We start from the raw sequence: 13631 nt of genomic DNA on the forward strand, positions 1-13631 counted from the left end.
ATTAATTTAATTAATTTCACTTGTGTTGCAGCATACGTAACCGGCCACAGAGCCTTAATTTGAAAACATTCACTTCGTGGGCCTAGGGCTAGCCTTCTGCACTAGAAAACGTAAATATTCAAAGATCGAATACAAAAGTCAAGATCAAAAAAAGGTGATCGCAGTTTGCAAATAAAAAGAACATCCACATTCCTTCATGTATTTGAGGTGCAGCAATCACCAACACGTTGCATACTCCAACCACTCCTTCATATAAGTGATGTATATTATACCTACTCATAAACAAGACACTTCATCAAAGTGACGTAGATATCGTATGTGAAAATCTCAGGGATATTTACTGCAGTAGCAAAAATACGATGTTGATGTCAGTGACCAACAGCCAATAATCTTACAAATTCAATATAGTAATTCCCATTTCTCCTGTATAATTACGATTTAACACGTTTTACTGAAAATTCATCCCTGGTACAAAAATTGCGATGAGAACATTTGGCGAAAATTCATAAAATTTTCCGGAACGGAACAATAACCCCCACCCAAAAACCCCGGGAGACAATATAACCCCCCGACAAAACCCCCGGGAGACAACCACTTTATGGCATTTTCAACAAGTTGTATAGGTATGTGTATGTAGATTCTTTTCTAAAGTTCAAAGGGAGCATGACATCCAGCAGAGGTGGGCACTAGGTTATTTGATGGTTTAGGTTATTTTTCTTAATTTTTGCTGGAGTGCATATTGTCCGGGATGATTACTGTCCAGGGGTTATTTATCCGGGGGTTAGTGTGACCCGGGAGTTTTGTCTGGGGGTTAATGCATTCGGTTTTTGTCCGGGCGTAATTTGCCGGGGGATGTTTGTCCTAGTTTCAAAATTGTCCATTGGATTAAGCTAAGAAAAATTAAAAAAAAAGCGGTTTGTTACGTAAAACTTTTGAAGTTAAAATAGTATTTTCTACTTTCTTCTCTAAAAAGGGTGAAGAAAATGCGATTTTCCTCTCTAGTGAGGAAAGTAAAAAACAATTGCTACGTATTTATATTGCTAAGTGTCAAACTTCATTATTTCATACAATAATTTTTTTAATTTTGATTATAGTTTCAGAAAAAATTATGTGTAAAACTTGAGAAGAAAGTGTTTTTCAACTCTCGTTCAATTCACACACTCGCTACGCTCATGTGTCAAACTTTGAACTCGAGTTGAAAAACTCCACTTTCTTTTCTAGTTGTACAAATTATTATTACACTTTTGGGTTTGCAAATTCTTAACGGAAAAAGGTAAGTTTTGAAAAACCTTTCTTAGAGCTATATTGTGTTAAAAAAAAGTAAACTAACCTCGAGAGAGAATAAATATGAGAGCAAGTCGAGGAAAATTAGAGGGAAGAACTTCAAAGAAGGATTCATAATGTATCCACCAATAAACGATTGTATGTTTCTTAATTTTGTATAGTGTTAATATAATAATAGTAATGATAGCATAAAAGAAATATTAATAAAATAGTAAATGTGAATGCTTAGCTATAATCCGCCTCTTGTAAATGGCCTCGTTGCGTTTCTCGTGAAAATCGCATTGTTGATCACTTTTATGTTGTTTGCTTGATGCAAGCCTGAAGACCATACTAGATAAAACAGAAAAGAAATTATGTCCGCGTTTATATTAAATAAAGGTTTAATACTGAATACTGACACAGCCAGTGGGACAGACGGATAGAAGGACAAAGCGAACACAACAGCGGCTAAGGGCGCGATAATCCTGATTTGGTCTTTGGTTAAAAAACCCATTTTCAGCTAAACAAACGATAATCTTTCAGAGTTTGCTGCAAAACGAACCTTTCCTGGTCCAACCCAAACGGATTTCTTAAAAAATGAGCATAATATATTAAAACCTCGAAACCGTTTCGACAGCAAGATCATCATCAGCCTAACAGTGCTTCCAATTTTACATCAAATTGTCAAATAAACTGTATTATTAACTAAACAAAGGTAAACAAAAGGTTCGCTAAAATTAGCACGGTCACTGTAAAGCTGGTCCCAATAAAAACATGGAGCAATGGAACAATTCCAAATGGACGAGGTCATGAGATATTAAAAATTTGAAAATTTGTAAAGATCACATTTGTTGAAAACGACTGTACCATGCTTTCGAATTAGACACGATATTCAAATCTTTATGCATGTCCCCCTTTCATAGCACAGTGTGTAAATCGGACTCGGTTTACTCTAGTAACATTGGAAGAATTGGCGATATTTTGAAATGATACAGCCCGTATATTTTTACATTTTTGGACTGTGCACAAATGTTTATACCAGATGCGTTGTTTTCGATTATTTGTACGAGGTTGATAAAAAAAAATAATTAACCGGTGTGTTAACATTACAGAAAAAGATATTTCATTCTGTTACTCAACTGTTGATTATCAATTTATTGTAATCATTTGAGAAACATATACAAAGCGCTTCATAATACCCGAGTGGACACTGTGATTTCTATTTGAAACAATTGATTTCAAGGTATAAGATTTGTTATTGGATAAATTAGCCAAAATGGATTGTTGTAAGACGCAATGAAGAACGATTTTGCTCAATTCATGGTCACACTTTTCGTCCAACTCGAGGGACAAACCACTGAGGAATTCTGGTGTACGTCCTCTTGGAATTCATGGAAGTCTTTTGAAATTTACGAAATTATTTTGTATTCTTTTTACAAGCTTTAGTTAAGGTTGTGGCTTACTTTATAATGATTTTTATACCTATAGATTCAAAAAATTCAGCGTCATAGTTGGCAATGGAAGTTTTGTGAACATACCATGTATAAAACTTTTTAATTTAATTCACAACTCGAAATAAATTGACTGGTTCGTCTGACAAGTGCATTGATGTTCGTTCACGGTAACGCCTTTTCACCTCCACCTATGACGCCGAATTTTTTAATAGTTCTTTATAATTACCTAGAATTCATTCAACATTTTTGAAGTGACTACTTCTTATCGCTCGGTATGACTGTATGTTTTGCACGAGACTAAATTCATCTCATCCGTCACAAGACGCTCCGTCACGAGACGATTCAAATACTCATCTCATCTATCACGAGACACTATGCGGAACCGTGATCTTTATAAAGCGCATTTAAACGGAAATATCGTTTTAAAATGGTCGATTTTGAAATTGTCAATAGTGTAATTTCGTGCATTTTTTATCATTGTAAACAAAGCCAAAGAATCCTTCAAGAGTGTGTAAGGTAGCGAGGTGAGGCGGCATATCCGCCAAAACCGAAGCTATGCTCTCGTATTGAGTCATATGATGCCATTAATTTTTGAATTTTTACAAAAATCATTTCTTGAATTCTGCTTGTCGTATTAAAAGCTTTGCGAAAAAGTGGCACATATCGCGATGGCCGGAAGTCCCTATCTTTCACAAACAGCTAAGATGCACTGCAGTCTTAACCAAAATAGAACACACGGTATAATCTTGGACCCTTTGCAGAATTTTAACCTCGCGCGTTCGCTGAATTGATACTGGCCGAACAGAAGTGATTGATATATGTTTTTAAAATTCTCCTCAGTAACAAACTTTACTTTTATCTCCATGATTTGGTTGGAAAATCTGGTAGATAGGCGTTAGTCCACCAATAAAACATCGGCCTTTGGCAAACGAAAAATTCGCAACGGATATTTCATTTCCCCAATATTATGCAATTAGATACCGTTACAGTATTTTTTGAAGGGTATGTGCAAAGATCGAAAGGCAGTGATTTTATATAAAGGGGGATGAATGTATTTTCAAGTTAGTGTTTGATCGACAGGTATTTAAATAAATATAATTTATTTATGCAGAGTAACAAAACGAAGATTCGCTTATTTATAAATTGTGACAAAAAATAATTTGTGACATGGTCATTCTAAATTAAAAGGACCTCTCCAAATCAAAAAATTGGTTTCAAAATTACGGTTGCATTGTTGCCTGGTTTATGACCATTGCATTGCAAAGTGATATACAGGCATCGTTCGCATTATTGCGTTACGTAACGTGCATTTTTCAATAATAAAAAAACTATCCAAGCGTGAATGGCCTACAATTACCTTTGGTAAATCGAAGGTTACCTTATTTTTGCATCGACGTTTAAAAAATTCAAAAAGACAACTGTCAAATCACACTTGCGAGAAAGCATAGGTTCGGCCAATGTTCTAAAGTGAGATGGAATATGCTCGAAGAACACCTTAGAAAGTTGATCAGGTAAAGTTGCTAACACCGTCTTATGAAAGCGGTCATTGGTAAGACCGCTAATTAGAATTATGACCAGAACAATTTCAAGTCGTGCATAAAATTTTCATTCGGCAAGTTGCGCTCACTCCAACAGCTGCAAGTTTTATCGTTCGCGTTTGAAAACAAAAATTTTTCAAAATACACCGGTGAAATCTGTGCACATGTGTCAAATTACAAATTTATTTAATTATTTTTTGAGAGATTTAAAGAATTATTCAATTACAGTTCTTGGAGTGAAGTACCTCAAATTTGGATGTTCCGCGCTACTGCCGATTTCGATAATTGATATAAGGGAGTTTTTTTGCAAGTTCTTTGGTGAAATTACGTACTAAACATAGGTAACGCGATTTTACGCTTCCTTAAGGACGTTTTCATAATTTATATCAAGTACTTAATTTACGCCGTTGTTTTATTGGCACTAGCTTACTTTTATTTAAAGTTTTTTACCGACGAATTAAATTAATTTTCAAAAATCTGTGTTGCATAAAGTACAGTGGAGTTGTTTGTGTGAAAGAGGTGAAATGCGTTGACTAATTAAGTGGAAACAAGCGTTCCAATTTACTTAGGTAAGAATTACCAATTAGTCTTCATGTTTTCTATTTACGCTGCCCGCATTAATCGGTTTTCTTAATGGTGAAAATAAACCAAAAGGCTGGTGTTACGTTAACCGATATATTTTATGATGCACTTTGAATACCTAATTTCCTGTTATTTACAGATTGTGAAAAAGTAAAAGTAGATTTACTAAAAATCGAGATTAATTGGTCACATAGGAAATTATATGAAAGTATCACCTAACTCGCGCAAACAATAAATACCGCTGCTTAAACCTAAAAATATGAAAGCGATGTAGTACACAACCATATTAATGATGTAAAAACTACTTTAATTTACCCAACAATTATTTATACATATACCTTTACAAATAATTAATTTCACTAATTGTAAATTTGTTGATAAATAGTCGACAATGAAAAGTGAAATGCTACTTTCTTCGCTGTTCTGCTTGTAAAAGCGCTTATTGAATGGAATCTATCGGTATATTTAAACACTTTGTTACTACATTACCGGAACGATTCAATTATAAAATCACCAATCGAAGAATCCGTTCTGTAAAGGTGCAAAATCGCGTACTTGAAATTCCACCGTGCATGAATGTAAATGAAAAGGAAAATCTGTACATACATTCATTTATAGCTATTGTTCTGACATCGAAAACTCTAGCATACTAATACTTATTTGCTTGGGATGGAATTTAATTAATTAAATTTGCATCTACGATCTCAATTTATTATTATAAAATATTTTGGTTTTATCATAACTTTCGGAATGAAGGGCTGTGCGCCCATCCCAAATGGTAAGGAATGGAAATGATATCTAGTTCTAATTATGCAATGAAAGTAAAATAGAAAGGGAACAACTAGTTCATAGCATTACGTGCTTTAATCTTTAAATGATAAATAATTCACAATGTAAATGGCAAAAGTGTAAATTAATTAAATAAAAGCAATGCAACACAAGCCAGTTACCAGTTGTACAGTAAATTGCCAAAATAATGGACTTATCAAAACAAGCCTTATATGACTAAGGCCACGTTGATGGAATATACTGAGAGAATTGAGAAAAGTGGAAAAGCTTGTTAAACAGGTCCTATAGTCTCAAAAGTATCATCAAAAAACCGTTGCTACCACAGCAAACATTGATTCTACACCCAATATGAACAATTACAGCAAATTCCAACTGAATCTTGTGCTTTTACTCTGACGTATTTTTTTTAATTGCAATTGTGAAAATAGAAAATCAATCATGCTATCGTGATATTCAGCAATATAAGAATGAGGGGGTGAGTGAGAGTGAATTTTTTAGACATTGCTATACCATTTTGTATCATTGTAAACGTCCGACTAAGCATCTTAGATCTTTTATTCGCGATTTGCTTACTTGTGTTGTGTATTTCCTTTTGTGGTAAGCCTATAAATGTATTCCATTATTATATGAGAAACAAATGAAAATGCAAATATACAAATATACAAAAATAGGTTTTTTACAAAAAGGTTTTTTAAATTATTTGAGTTTTTCAAAATTTTGGCAATAGTAAGACTATGCCTTACCCGATAAGTCACTAGCAAATAATGTCAAAGTTATCAATATGAAAATGCAAAAATTTAATCTTTTTAAATTGAAGGCTAATATCTTATTGTTTCAAGATTTATGTCGCGTAGGGCTAGACGGACGAAAACAAAGGATATAGACGTTACCACTCTCATGGAAAGTCCGGTTTTAGTACAAAATACATATTAAATTTTTTAACAATTTTGTGACAACACAGAAGTACGAGGCATCTTTTGGGCCCGGTGTCGCATCGGTACGTATGGAATCCGTTCACGTGTGATATGGGGATGTATCTGTATATTTCAGTGTAGAATTTATCGGTGAACACCAAAATGTAAGTTTCCAATTTAAAAAATTAAGTTTTCATCCTAAAAATAATGGGTATCTGTACAGTGTATCCACAATTTATGGAATGTAGTCTATATCTCGGTAAATAATGACTGTATACGTATACATTTTTTTTATTATAAAAGTTATTTAATATTTTATTTCCCGTAATAAAATAGCATTCAGTTGTTTTTATTACCGGAAAAAAATGGGTAGCGAAAAACAATTTGATTTTTTACTACTTACTTCGAGACTTACTTATACCTTGTTATTAGAAATTAACTTTTTTTCAAGATTTTGGAGAGGTTAGGCCGCTGCCTTGCAGCTAATCGCGCACATTTTCAAAATGTATTGAAATGAAAGCCATTTTACTGCTAATTTCGTTTTGTATTGTAGGAAACGTACACGTTCATTTGTTTTATTTTGATGTAGGTTATCTAGATTTATGTTATTGGTGTAATTACGTAATAAAGAGATTTTAAATTTTTTTGAAAAATATTCTTGCATAAGGATAACATGTTACGTAATCGAAAAGAGAAAAAAAGATATATATCAAACGAGCGTATAATAAAATTAAAAACAATTGAAAGGTCTAAACACCCTCTGAAACCTCAGCGTTGACCCCGTCATCCCAAAACCACCCCCAAGTGGGATAAAATCTACCTTTTTTTAAAATTTTCTTAATAACTCTAAAACGAAGCATTTTAAGTAAAATTTCCTACGAAATATATACATACAACAACAAATTTTTTAGATGTTGAGTGGCGCAGATAAAATTTTCAGCAACCCATTGTAATAATCGAAATACTATTTTCTAATATTTCTATAAAACGCTGGAAACTTTTCACTTAGATTGCCTACAACGTGATGAATTCAATACTGCCTGAAAGGGGGGCCTTCAAAGTGCCCCCCCGTAACTCTAAGCAAGTCAATAAAGGAACCTCCCCCACTTTCGACTTTTCCGACATCTCATTCTCCGTTTAGTTCGTACTTGCCGTTAGTGTTCCTGTGAAGAGTGAATATTTTCCAAACTCTCCTTATCGCATTGTTGTAAATTTATTTGTGAAAAGGTAGCGTTTAATCTCACTTTGGCCGGCCGGCCGGCTGGCTGGATAGCAGCAAATGCGCACTCGTGGAAGAACGCTTGTTGAAAGACGAGGGGTGTACCTGTCCCTAACGGAGCCGTGTAATTAACAACTTTAGGGACGAGGCTACATATTCTGGGGTCGGCCACATCTAGGAGGCATCCCCGAGGGTGTTATACTAACATGGTGATTTTCAATTGATTCATATCTTCTATAGTTTGGGTCAAGTTGTTTTCAAATTGGTGTCATTGGAAAGATCTTGTAAACGCGCCCAACTCCTGCGTGACGGAATTTTTTTTTGTAGAAGTGAAATTAACCAACTTGTGCAAGGCGCGCGTGTTCGAGTGGTAGTCGACTTCGACCACCCAAAAGTTGCTTTCCCTTGTGAATTTTGTTTAAAGTTTCTTAAGGCCCAAATCACGGACTCTCTTTCTCGTGTCGCCAATAGAAGCTCGAGCAATGAGAAGTGCCCCAAAAATGGAGTACTAATTTGTGGAGGATTTCTAGCGAAATCCAGCAAAATGCGAATTGCGGGTGAACGGGACGTCGGAAGTGGGTACCGAAAAAGGGAATATCCCTGACAAGATTTTACGGACGATGAAAACTTCAAACGCGAATTGCGAGTGAACCGGAAGTCCAAAGTGGGTACCGACAAAGGAAATGGGCGGAAGTCCCTTTATTTATTGACTAGATTTTTCTACACTTCATGTATTCTAACCGTCCTAATATTTTCAATTTTCTTTCATATACTCGTAGATCATAGCCGTTTTTCAATTGATGTCTTTTTACCTATGCGTCAGCGGTCGGCAAAGACAAATCACCAATCGCACACACGTACACAATTTTTAACAAAGTGAAATCAAACTACGGCAACACTGACTGCAAGTAAAGTAAACGCGGAGAATGAGGTGCTGGAAAAGCTTTTACGCCCACGACTTGAAGCGCCAATGAAAATTAGGTTAGATAGCGTCAACTTCGAAGGAACGCATAATTGTTCATACCACAACACTGAAATAAACCTTTTATAAAAAAACTCAAAATTTGTCCAGATCTTCCCACATTTATCACGCAATTTTACGTTTTATAATTAAATACACAAATCTAAATAAGTATTACACACAGGCAATAAAGTTAAACAAGCAAAATTACGAAATTCTAAACTGTTATAAAATGGAAGAACACCAAAGTACAAATTCAAATGAAATAAACCAATTCTGTGCTTATTCGTAAATAACACCCACCACCACCACCACCCCACCCGTATCAAATTTACTTATTTGAAATACTTCTGACATTCATGGTATCCCGTCTACAAGACGTTACACAGCATCTCATACTGCAGATACAGGTATAGGTAGATCAAATTAAAATATGCAGTACAAGATTAATCAACGTAATGACATTTTTTGTACCTTGGTAGGTATCTCTCGGAAATGTTGAATAAACACAGGAAAAATCATTGCAGTAAACCTAAGATTTTATTTTCATACAGTCATCCAAACGGAGACTGACGGTCAAATCTACCAAAATAGCGCATTTCCCTAAATTGCAAAAACATTTTCCGTTAATTTTGATGCACAAATCATGAAACTTTGTCCCCAAATCTGTACAACAGGGCACGATAAAGGCATTGAGTTGTAACCCCAGATTGACAATTTTATGTCTAATTTTGAGTCACAAAATGTAGGAGTTGGTGCACGAATAAAAAAACGAGTACGTACCAAGGAAGTTTCGGTTTTTGTTTTTGTGATCAACTGCATGACAAGCAGTTTCTAAGACTGTCCACGGTTAAAACTTGAAATTCTTTACGGTATGCTTTATGAAATCCCATAGATACCATTCATGATTTCAATAAAAGATTAGCCTCTATTCTTTAGCATTGACTGTGATCAGACGTTACGATTTCAAGTAAAGTACGGAAAAGAAGAAAGTAAATATCAATTTTCTAAAAATCAACAAAAAGAGCAAACTTACGATATAAAAAGACACGCAGCTCACGCAATTGAAATTGCACAGGGCGGTGTGGTAATTTTTTTGTTGGTCGTTGAAAGTGAAGGTGATCGAGATTGCAACGACAGTTACTGTGTGCCAAAGAATTTTCTTCTTTACTCGCCTGTTTTATAGCGCTCAATAGAGCTTATAATCGCGCGAGATAGGAAGTTAAATATGATACAGGTAGTTCACTTTTATTCTATAAAACCTAACTGTCCAAGTACAGTTTTTAATGCTCGAGGTGGACATAAAATTCCTTTCTAACGATTACTGGACTATGAAGTTGTGGTGTTTTTAATGTCGCTTGTAACTTCAGTAGTCGTGTTTTATAGTTCAAAAACTGATATAATTAGTGAGTGTCGTTGACTGGTAAACATTTTGTCGAAGGAAGTAAATGTGGGCTATGAGTAAGTACATACTGGAATATGGATGAGCAGAGTCGGTATGTTATTTTTAAATTGTCTTGTTTTTGGGACAATGGTGCCGTTTGGATTCAGTAAATGATATCAAACTCTTACAACAATAATAATACATTTCCTGAACTTTCAAGTTCGTTTATTCAACTTTCAAATTTATGTATGCAAACATTCAGTGAATGTTACCAAGATGATCCACGCCCGTTTTTTATTCAGATTACTGCAGTTCTCTAGTCTAATGGAGTGTTTATAAAGCTGTTACTAATTTAAACAAAAAATAATATAGCAAAATGTCTCAAAAAACTGATGTGTGCCATAGAAAATGAAATCAATTGTATGTATAACTCATAAATTACTGATATTCAACTTCGTATACAGGTTGATTCAAACCCTCCGACCTGTGTTACTGTGGCCATGTTGTCACATCGTTGCCCTTTCAACCACTCTGTAAACAAACATCCAAACAAACGATTTATTTAATTTTTATATCAAGCTCTAAATAATTCCTTCTTAATCCCAACTTTTTATTTTTTTTATCCAGCTCTGAAGCCCCTGTGAACTTTTCTTTGTGAAATGTCTCTTCACTTCCCTTCAAGTTCGTATGAAATTACTCTAAAGGTCAAATTCCCCCAAACCAATTGTTTTCTTCCAAATACTTCCCGACTTTTCCTCAAATTTCTCCTTAAGCTTGTATCAAGGTTGTGCCCATAGGTTTCTTTTCCCTCACGGTCCCGTCACATTTATCTCTGGTGCCCATATTTCATTTCAATGTTTTCTCCATTTAGTCTCGGGTTCTACTCAATTTCCCACTATATTTCTCCAAGTTCCTGTCAAATTCATCGCAAGTTTCCCTAAAGCTCATTGTGCATATGTTTATCTGAAGTTACTATTAAGTTTTTATGAAGTTATCTACCGAAATAGTTTCTCATTGTAGAGATATAATATTTGCAAGTACCCATAATGTAAATCTGTGGTCTGATATGAATAAATGCAACAGATGGGGGCGTTGGTCAGGGACGGACTTAAAAATTTAAAGTTAGGAGTTATGTCATTTATTTGTATTCGGAAATGAAATTTAGTTTGCTAATTACGCAAGCTGCTAGTAAATGATATTAATTTAGCTGAAAGTATTATTTAATTCCTCCTGTTATAATTGACTCATATTTTTATCACTTCATGAATATGCATTGAAGTGTTTCAAAGAAGAAACACTGTTTGGAGGGTGGTTTTAAATTGGTCACTACGGCAGACAGTAAGGTCAAATGGTGCCTTAAATTTTGGTTCTGTAACAAGAAGACCTACGCTGAACTACGGCTATTATAACAAAGACATAATTATTATTCTGTCAGTGGGATCAATAGATCCTCCAACTTGGTTTTGTAAACTACTGTCCATTTCAACCCCTACTACCAGTCCTCGGTCTCGTAGTTATTAGGTCCTGAGTACTGTCATTTATGTGTTTTCTCATTCTACCGAAATGAAAGAGTTTCTTTCCAAAATGTTAATTAAGGAGTAAACCAAAGTACTAGCCTAATTAACTCTTACGACGCCTTTAATTTACCTAGTCTCTGTGCTACTTCAAATAAAAGAACTGACAACCTCTAAAATTGTAACTTAGAATACCACAAAACAAAAGACGTAAAATCTAGGGTCCTAACACTATCATCTCGGAGGTCTGGGCCTGGGAGAAGGTGAGGGGTGTAATATTCAATGTATTTAAACATGTCTCACTACAGTATCTAAGTTTTCAAAAATGATTTCAAAATTCCGGTACTGACTTGGATTTCCAAGAAAAATGTGGCAAGTCACAATTTATCCAAAATGAAAAAAAACACTGCTCATTTTATTTTTTTTTAGTTTGTATACTATTCATGTTCAAGGCAACAAATGGGACAATTCTTTAGTAGTTCGGTCAAGAAATGCACAACACTTACAGTGGGTTTCATAAGTCGCTATTTTTATTTCTGTCAGTGGAATGCGAGGTTGGCCATGGGATTTTTTAATGGCCTGATAAAATTCAGTCGTCGGTTTTAGTGCTTGATAAACTCAGGTTTATTAAATAACTTGCTGAATCACACCCCGTACTTGATAAAGAAAGCGACCCAGCTTGGTAAACACTGTCAACTTTGCGAAAGTGTAAGGGGACTAATGTGCTAGAAGGGAGAGGAATTAACTAATTGCTCTTGAGCCGTTGTAGAGAACACGTCAAAATAACAGCGATTTTTCAGACTCGCGTTTGAGCTTCTGTAATTTCAACTTAAAGATACGTGATTAAAAAATTCGTTGGTCCAAATTGGAATTCGAAAAATCAAAGGTAGCGCAATTCGTAATTTCGCGTACGTTGTGCAAATACAGTGGAAATTTTGTTTTCGGTACATGGATTCGTGTTTAGAACTTTCGAATAAAGTACTAGGAGAATTTTTCCGTGCAGAAGTCAAGTATAGAATTTTAGGAAATAAATTGAATGGACTTTGGGTTCTCGTTGCGGCGCGCTATTAATAAATCATATTGAGAAAGCGGAAGGTTAGTCTATGTGTTTAAAAAAATAATATTTCGCAATTCGAACTAAAATCAACCGCGGTAATTTAAACCCCAACTGCAATTTCTATAATAAACAAGGACGCCAATTAATACGTCTCGAGTTAATTGGGTCATTTGGATTAGGCAACGACTAACATTTCTTACTTACGCCAGCTACGCGTCCAGGGTTAAGTTCAACAAACAAATTTCCTTTACCGCAAACCCTAATTAGAGAGAGATCCAATTTTTCCAACGTTGGACGACTAGAGGGTAGTTTTTAGATATCTTATAAATAAGGTAACGCGTAGATTTATATTTATATTCAATACAGTGAAATTTGGTTTTTGAACCGTAAATTAGAAACCTTCACCCAAAAAATCTACACAAGGCAGAAAATGGGCAAGGTTGTGAATACTTTCTTCCATGCAAAAAGGACAACGAATAGTGGAAAAAACAAAAGTGAAGATTGGTATTGTTCCCTATGTCGAACATCCCGTATTTTAGATATGAGGAGATGTAATTTGTGCAATAAATGCTCATTAAGAATGTACCCGTTTGATTTGTTCGTCGAAAAGAGTTAAAATCGCCACTGCATTTTCAAGCACGAAACTCATTTGATTTTTGGATTTTCTTAAGCCGATTAGATTTATCGACACATTCAAAATAGTTTTTTGCTAAGAATTTTGCCGGGGTCGGGGGCCTCATTTTTCTCCGATCTCTAACGATAAAATGATGGAAAATAATGTAACCAGCCTTGAAAGGTTAGGTACTAAATATAAATGCACTTTTAATAATATACCTATTACAATAGTCGGTAGGTAATATTATGTCATTACAGTGAAAAAGGAATTCCGCGATCATTCATGTAATGTCAATGTAACATGAAATTACTAAAATATGTACGTTTCATGTAATTTTACG

General features: G+C 34.8%; 2 protein-coding genes across 5 annotated transcripts in view; one reads left to right on the top strand and one right to left on the bottom strand.

The window, feature by feature from the left end:
* Positions 1-13631, bottom strand: part of LOC116173843 (U-scoloptoxin(01)-Cw1a-like) — a 53212-nt gene that overhangs the window by 17105 nt on the left and 22476 nt on the right. The window lies entirely within an intron of this gene.
* The window catches only part of LOC116173815 (uncharacterized protein DDB_G0283697-like), a 30085-nt gene continuing 20770 nt past the window's right edge, over positions 4317-13631 (top strand). For 2 of the 4 annotated variants that reach the window (XM_031491529.1, XM_031491551.1), the window contains exon 1: positions 4317-4824. The gene's annotated coding sequence lies outside the window, so the exon portion shown is untranslated. Of the gene's footprint in view, positions 4825-10065; positions 10182-13631 lie in introns of those variants that run through there. The other 2 variants (XM_031491543.1, XM_031491536.1) reach the window with 2 other exon arrangements.

This window comes from Photinus pyralis, unplaced genomic scaffold (assembly GCF_008802855.1).
Source record: "Photinus pyralis isolate 1611_PpyrPB1 unplaced genomic scaffold, Ppyr1.3 Ppyr1.4_LG1, whole genome shotgun sequence".
NCBI classification, from domain to species: Eukaryota; Metazoa; Arthropoda; class Insecta; order Coleoptera; family Lampyridae; genus Photinus; species Photinus pyralis.